Consider the following 7,358-nt stretch of genomic DNA (forward strand, 5'->3'; position numbering starts at 1 on the left):
TCCTGTAGTTCTGCAGAAGAGACACTGCCTAGCTGGGGTGTTCTTGTTTCCTGTTATTTCATAGCTCTACGGGGAAATAACTGGTGGTTTCGAAGAAAAAGAAAGGAAGTAAAAATGGCAAGGGAACAACAGAAGCATCTCTATTATTTTTCTACACTAGGTTATCTCTAGATTGCTGTGCCATTGCCTCATATTTAAAGAAGTCTAAGGGGAAATCAAGCAATTCACACATCGTCCTGTATTAGATTGTATCTGAATCAGATGGTATTTAAAGTCCATTATAGATAGAATATGATCACACATGCACAGGCATCCATATCATTTTTGCAGCAACACTGATCTGTATGATGGGAACCACGAGCTCATGAGTGGAATCAGAGCAGGGGCAAGGTGACCTCAATACAACATCACAGAGCTCTAGACAAGGCCAGCTGGTCTCACCACAAGGCAGATCTGCACAGAGGCCAACCCTAAGCAGCCCCCTTCTCCTCACAGATCCTTCACCATGCACCCCATCTCAACACTTCAGCAGCCCATGAGAAGAGTTCAGGCCTGTCAAATCCTCCCATTCAGCCTATGAACTGCACATAAACCAGGCAGATGCTGTCTTTCACCTATTTCTTGTCTTATCCTCAGTCTTCCTAACTCTTCTGCAAAATGTGCCTTCACCACCTATTGAGATCCCCTTACTCAGCTACAATGGGGTCTCAGCTCACCTCCAGGCCCTCTCTCATCCTCTCAGAGACACTTTACTGTCAGCCTACCACATCTCTGATTCCCAGAGACATAACCATGCCCAGGACCTCTGGCAGAGGTGGCCTCTCCATGTCACTACCGACCTCACTCTCAGCTCTCCACTCACCCCCAGCAGCTCACGGTCACTCGGCTTCTTCCCTCCAGCATCCAAAGCAGCTTCATAAGCCAGTTTGGGAATCATTTGTAGAAAGAAATCACTCATGATTGACACACAAACAATAGTGTTGTTCCCCAAGCCAATTAGTGGCTGTATGAAGTGAGGGAGGTGACAGAGGCCAAGGCAGCTTGTCCCTCATCTGAGCTACACATCTGGACAATTAGCCAGAGCACGCCACATATCTTTAATCTGCACACAAAGGTATTTTACCTCACACCTTAAAGTAAATAAACCAAATACATTAAAGCACCGTAAACAACCTTACCATTAAAGTGATTTTTCACATTTTTTTTTCACACTCTCATCAAATATTTATAAAATGGATCCAAGTGATTAAAAAAACCCAAAAAACTTCCAAAATGTGCCTTTAGGAATGGGTGTGCAGGGAGGATGCTCACGAGCACCCAGCAGAGCTGCCCCTTGCTCTGTAGCTCTTACCCAGGGCAGGCTGACAGGATGTGCAGCAACCTGAGCAAAAAGCTGGTGGATAAATCACAACAGAATCCAACCCAAACATTTCACACTCTATTCTTTATGGCTGTAGTTCATTCTTGCTGCCTAGCTCCAATGTTCTAATCTTTTATGGCAGGACTTTGCCTTATATTATAAATACCTTTTTACCATCCACAGGCAAAGGTAGCAGTGGATAAACGTTTGATTTCCTCTCCAGCCAATGGGCAGCTGCTGCCTAGGAAGTGATAAATGAAATGATAAAGCCTAATCAGTCTTATTGCATATTATGAGAAGAGTCATATATCAAAACTGGGTTCTGAGGTTACCAATTTGAGTGATTTACTTGATTTTATGTCTTTCCTGATCATAAAAGGAATCCCCCAAAGCCTAAATCTTACCAAGCTCTTCGCTTTATTGGCATCCTATAGCATTGTGTGATTTTTGTATAAATAAAAACATAAAACCTTGATAAAAGACTGTAGATGATGTCCTGTAAAATCACACAGAGCATGTGGAGCCAAATTCCAGAAACAATGAGAATATTTTTCAGAAGGGAACTCTTGAGGTTTTTTTTCACTGAACACACACATATAAAACTGAAATTTTTTTGGTACATTTTGAATACCACTTAAAATATATTTTAAAAAAATATGTAAGCAACCAAACTCCTCATCCATTGCATATACTTTTAATGAAAGCAGTATCTCATCCTGGTTGTTCTCTAATGTTGTTTTTGAAAAATGGAAATAATTCTTGCTAACGGGCACAACTGAAAATGAACTGTTCAAGCTGAAATGTTTCCTAAGTGTGCCAAGAACAGACCATAAAGTGGGGAAAAAAAAGAGAACTAATTAGTTTATTTGTCTCCTAAAACTAAACTAACAAGCCAAAGCCTTTAAAGAACACCGGTCAGAAATACTGATATCAAAGGAAAAGACTGCTGATAATCCTGGATTCTTTTGCAATGATTTATTCCATATTTTATTGCACAATTTATGAAGAGAATTGCAGCAACTGGAGTCTTTACACTACTACGAGAGATTAAAAGATTTTCTTATCAGGCAATTCAGAAATGTGATGATTCACACCTTCATTATTTCTTGAAACGCTCCAGCTTCCCCCACAAGGTACAGCAAAGGTTTTGCATGACTACGTCCCTTAAACTAAACAGTGCTCATGTCATTTTCCCACGGTGCTCGGAACAAGCTAGGGGTGAAAGAGTAACCCTTTTAAGCCAGTTAAACAACCATCATTATTTTAAAATAAATGAAGAGGAGCCCGGTTATTTACAACTATGCGCTCATGTTTTATGCATGCCTTACCTTGGAGACACTTGATAGCCCCCCAGAACACTTTGTTAGCTGTAGTCTTCAACAATCGTTTGGCAAGAAGGTCACATTGGCCTGTTTGTGCCGAAAGAGTGGGGATTTGAAGACATGGTATAGTAACAGAACAAATGGAAAGACACTGGAAAATTATTTTTGCTGACAGGGTTTGCATGCAAGCATAAAACCTGGGTCAGGGAGAGTCACTTCAGTTAAAAGTATGTGCCAGTACTTCTCACTGCCAGGTTAAATTAGGGATACACCCAGCCTTGCTCTGCAGGGAGGAAAACCAGAATGAGAATGAGCTGCTTGCAAGGAATTACTTAAAATCAGCAAAGAGGAGCCATCATACTAACAAAGAGTTTTGTGGGATGCCCCAACAAAACATCAGCACAGATCAGACTGCCCTTCAGGTCTGCAAAAAAGGTGGAAACTCAGACCCAAGATAGAGGGTAAAGCACCTGAAACTAAGAGAGGAGGTCCAGGGAAGACTTTTCTGGTTTGTATACATTTTTCTGGTGTGTGAGAGACCTGAGCAGCCGTGCTTGAAAACCAGCTGTACCCAAATGTCTTATTCTACACAACTGCTCCACAGCATCCTCATATGAAATTATGTTTTGTAACATATGAAATTATGTTTCTGTAACAGGTAGGTATCTTCTCCACAGAGGTATCTCTTATCAGGGACATCAGTGCTGCCTTGGTAAAGTCAGGGAAGGGTACCCATTCGGGCTTGTAAAGGTGCTGTGTAACAAGTCCTGACTTAAGGACCATGTGTTTTAATCCTATATTTCGCCCATTATTAACTTCAAATTATGACACCAAAGAAGCTGAGGAAGGAACATCTCTTTCTTTTTGTAATATCTCCCACTAAGTAGTACTGGGAAGAATTTCATTTGGATAGTGGAAGCAACACAGAAGATGCCAAGGCTGATGCCCTTACTCAGATGGTATGCTTTCTTCTGCATTATAGTCTTGCAGTAGGAAAGGTGAAAGGTCTCCCTATTCCCTACAACACACACACAACCTTCATTCAAGAGGTTGCAGTTCTGTTTTGAACACAAATTGTACCCAATCACACGTGAATTGTTGTCTGCTGGTACTTCACCTATTGTAATCTCAATGAGTTGTGTGTCTTAGGGATGCTTGGAGTGCAGCAAACCAAAAACACACCTTTGTATCACCTTCTGTCTCAAAAAGCCTTAGAAGGGCCCTTCAGTGACTTTCCAATCTCCATTTAAATGTTCTTTTTAACCGAAAGTTTCATGGGTGAGATATTTAATAGAATGTGACCCCCATAGCTCATTTAGTTTTGTAGACAGTGTATTGTGCTTGAGTCTCTCATCCATTCATGCACTTGTATTACCTCATAAAGGTATTTTTTAGAAATAAAACATGAATAGGGAGATATTTTTTTTTCTCTAACCTTAGCGATTAGCTGGAGATTAGAATTCAATTGAACGGTTTAGTTAAATAGGTGTTTGTGTGTGTTGATACAGCTCCCCATTGTCACAGCAGGTATGAGATGTTTGGCAGTTTCCCAGCTTGGCTCTCCAGTGGGGGTTTGTAGCAATGCAAAAAGCAGTGTCCCACCTTTCAGTGGAATAAAATGAAATGTTTCTCAGAAAATTCTTATTGAAATCTTGCCAGTATTAAGGGAGAGAAATTTGCATGAAACTATTATTGTTTGTTTGTTCCAAAGCTCTAAATTTTTTTGACAGAAATGTCTGGTTTTACTGGATTATTTATATATAGTTGGGGTTTGTTCCCCCTTCAAGCTAGCTCTGAGGAAACAATATTAGAAGAAGAAATAATTAGGGAAGCCAACAGTCAGCTGCTTTCTCTGAAGAATATTGGGCAGATGACAAACCCACTACAACATTTGGCACACTATTTATGGGCAGGAAATTTTAATAGAGAAATGACACTCGCAAATCATGCTGAAGTTGTCTGAAAGTTTTTCTTACTAAAACTGAAGGACCATAATGACAGACAGACAAAAATGAAGCAACTTCTGTGCTTTTTCCTTGTCATGGCGGTAACTCATAGCTTTCTTAGTGTGAGATATCTTTTTTTCTGAGCAGTGACAACATTCATAAGTGGCACTTCAAATGAGACAGATCTTTGAAGTAATCTTTTCCAAGTTACCTTATCATTACCAATAAAAAACTTGTGATTTGCACAAAATGTGTAATTCGAGTGCTTTTTTTTTTCCCCCCACTGATGTAACTCTTTTCCTCTTTTAACTCTCAAAAACACAAAAAATGCTCTCAGAAGTATTCCCAGCTGCTCAGGTCATGTTCAGCTGTGCTGATACCAGAGTATGGCAAACACATTTAGCACATTAAGTCTTGATTACAAGGCAAAATTGGAGAGTCAAACAAACTCTAACATCTCATTCATTAGGAAACTGCACAGTAATGGTAAGTCCTGAAGCATGACAGCAGCAGTGCCACTTGCTAAAACACAAAGTAGAGGCAAAACCACCCAAACCAGCTGTCTCTGTCCCCCATGAAACAACCAGCACATGGTAGAGAGGGACACCAGGGTGTGGTGAATGCTCCAGCACCCGCCTCAGCAGGTGGCATGCCAAGGGATGGCACCACAGCACTTCCTCGTGTCCTCTGTGATCTCTGCTTTGCCCCTGGAGCTCTGACCTTGTGCTCATGCAAGCGGGAGTAGAAAAGAAATCTCCATTTCAGCAATCTCAGGTCAAACTCTAAAGGCATGTGATGAAGGAAATGCACATTCACCCACAGAGCTCTGCAGCCCATTGAAGCCACAGTTTCCAAAAGATAGGGATCACACACTGGTGTAGTGTTACAAATGCTGCACCAAGAGATCCTTTCTGCCAACATCTAAGCAATGGCAAGGAAACACAGCGATGCAGGTTCAGCTCTGTGTCCTGCCAGAAACCTGACTTCACACCCTTGTCTCCTCTATGACCTGGCTAACCTAGCAAGTGACAGCCTTGTTATAAATATCCAAGAATCATGAGGTGGTCACTTTCCCACTGTCACAGCTAATTAACTTCTAGGAATAACTATGGGAACTATTTTATTTTGCCATCCCAAACATGGGCCTGCAGTGAATGTGTGTATCTGCCCTCGCTGAGCTGGCTGAGAAAAAACACCCCTCTGCTAAACACCAGGGCAGCGGGTGTGTGCTGTGTATCCAAGGCTCTGTACTGGCTAGAAGCTGCACAAAGATTTACACCACAATTTTCAATCACTTGTACATGGTGACACTCGTGGACAGAGGAGAGCTAAAAGAGTTCATCTGCGTAAAACCTTTGAAAAGTGCACGCTTACCTCAGAAATAAAAAAGTCTATATAAACTGTCATTTCAGCTTAGAAAAATCAAGGCATAACCTCATAATTAGGAGCAGTTAAATTGCCTGTTCTTTAGTCAACAGCACAAGGAGAAATTTATTTCATTTAATATACTGCTCTTAATGATTACTGTTTGTTTGCTTCCTAAATCTCAAAGTAATCACGTACTGCAAGTGCAAAATGCTGGTGAGGAGGTTTGTCTCCTGAACTTAATGACAAAAATATCTCCTCAGTTTTCCAGTTTGAGGGTAGCTTTTCCTCACAGCCCTTTGCCACTGACCTGTGAGCCTCCTGCCAGCTCCTGGTTAAAAAGAGGGACCTTGACTTATGGGGTGGAGGGTTGCCAAGAACATGAAAGCAACACCTATATCTTGGGGACACCAGAAAGCTGTAAACTGGCTGGATATAGAGCAGCAATTGTTTTACAATAATTGTCTGCCATACCTGCATCCTGTTCCTGTTCCAGGAGTTTACAATGGATCAATGTACCCAAAGTGTTTACATCCAGATCAACCTGTGGCAACACGGTTTAAAAGACCTTTTCTTTCCCTCAGCTGGACTGCCCCCAAAAAAAGCAGCCCCGCAAGGAATTTGTTCTCCCCTCAAAAAAAAGGATTACAAAAAAGGAATGATCTCTTTCTCATTCTGCCCACGCACAAGTGCTGGAGCTCAGAGAGGATGGCACAGGTAGGGATGGCAGCAGAGAGATCATGTCATTCATGAATTCCCTTTTGCAGTAGCTTTTGGGGCTTCACCATGACTTTCCATACTGCTTTCCAGGAACTGCCAGCTGGAATGCCACTGTAGAGAAGCCATGCTGTGCACTCACATACATACACAAAGCCTCTGAGCTCACTGCAGGAAAGGTTTTAACCAAACAGCAGGATAAGTAAGGTGTGGAAATTACCTTAACGCAAAATCCTTGTGAAGATCAGCCCCTTCCATTTCACCGCGGTAGCAAGGTGATCCCACCCACAGCTGGGACAAATGCTATTGCTTTCACTGCACTATCTGGTGGCATAAAACTATTTTAAATTCATAGATAGAAAAAAATGACAGAGCTGAGAGGTTGAAGTTAGAGTGAGCCAAGAGTAGGAAGTGCTGTACATTGTATCCTAGAAACAGCTTCCAGCTCCTTGGTCCTTTTTAGTTATTCATTGTAGAAAGAAGGTTGGAAGAACTGGTGCAGACAAAGTAGATACCAGCTGAATTTTTGCCAAGTGGTCGTTAATCCCTAAAATTTCAATCTTATTTTCATTAAACTTTAACAGCAGAGAAATGCCCTGAACTATAGAAGCATAAGTGAGTTAGAGCTACAGGAATGTGTTTATGTGT

General features: G+C 41.5%; 1 long non-coding RNA gene across 2 annotated transcripts in view; it reads right to left on the minus strand.

Moving 5' to 3' along the window:
• Positions 1 to 7,117, minus strand: part of LOC127462350 (uncharacterized) — a 43,432-nt gene extending 36,315 nt beyond the window's left edge. Inside the window, exons 1-2 of one of the 2 annotated variants that reach the window (XR_007900419.1) lie at positions 6,931 to 7,117; positions 1,527 to 1,601 (exon numbers count right to left, since the gene is read on the minus strand). This is a non-coding gene — a long non-coding RNA (uncharacterized LOC127462350). The remainder of the gene's footprint in view (positions 1 to 1,526; positions 1,602 to 6,930) is intronic. The other variant, XR_007900420.1, reaches the window with a different exon arrangement.
• Between the last annotated feature and the right edge of the window lie 241 nt (positions 7,118 to 7,358).

This window comes from Manacus candei, unplaced genomic scaffold (assembly GCF_025592945.1).
Source record: "Manacus candei isolate 608988 ecotype Guabito, Panama unplaced genomic scaffold, ASM2559294v1 h1tg000126l, whole genome shotgun sequence".
Lineage (NCBI taxonomy): Eukaryota > Metazoa > Chordata > Aves > Passeriformes > Pipridae > Manacus > Manacus candei.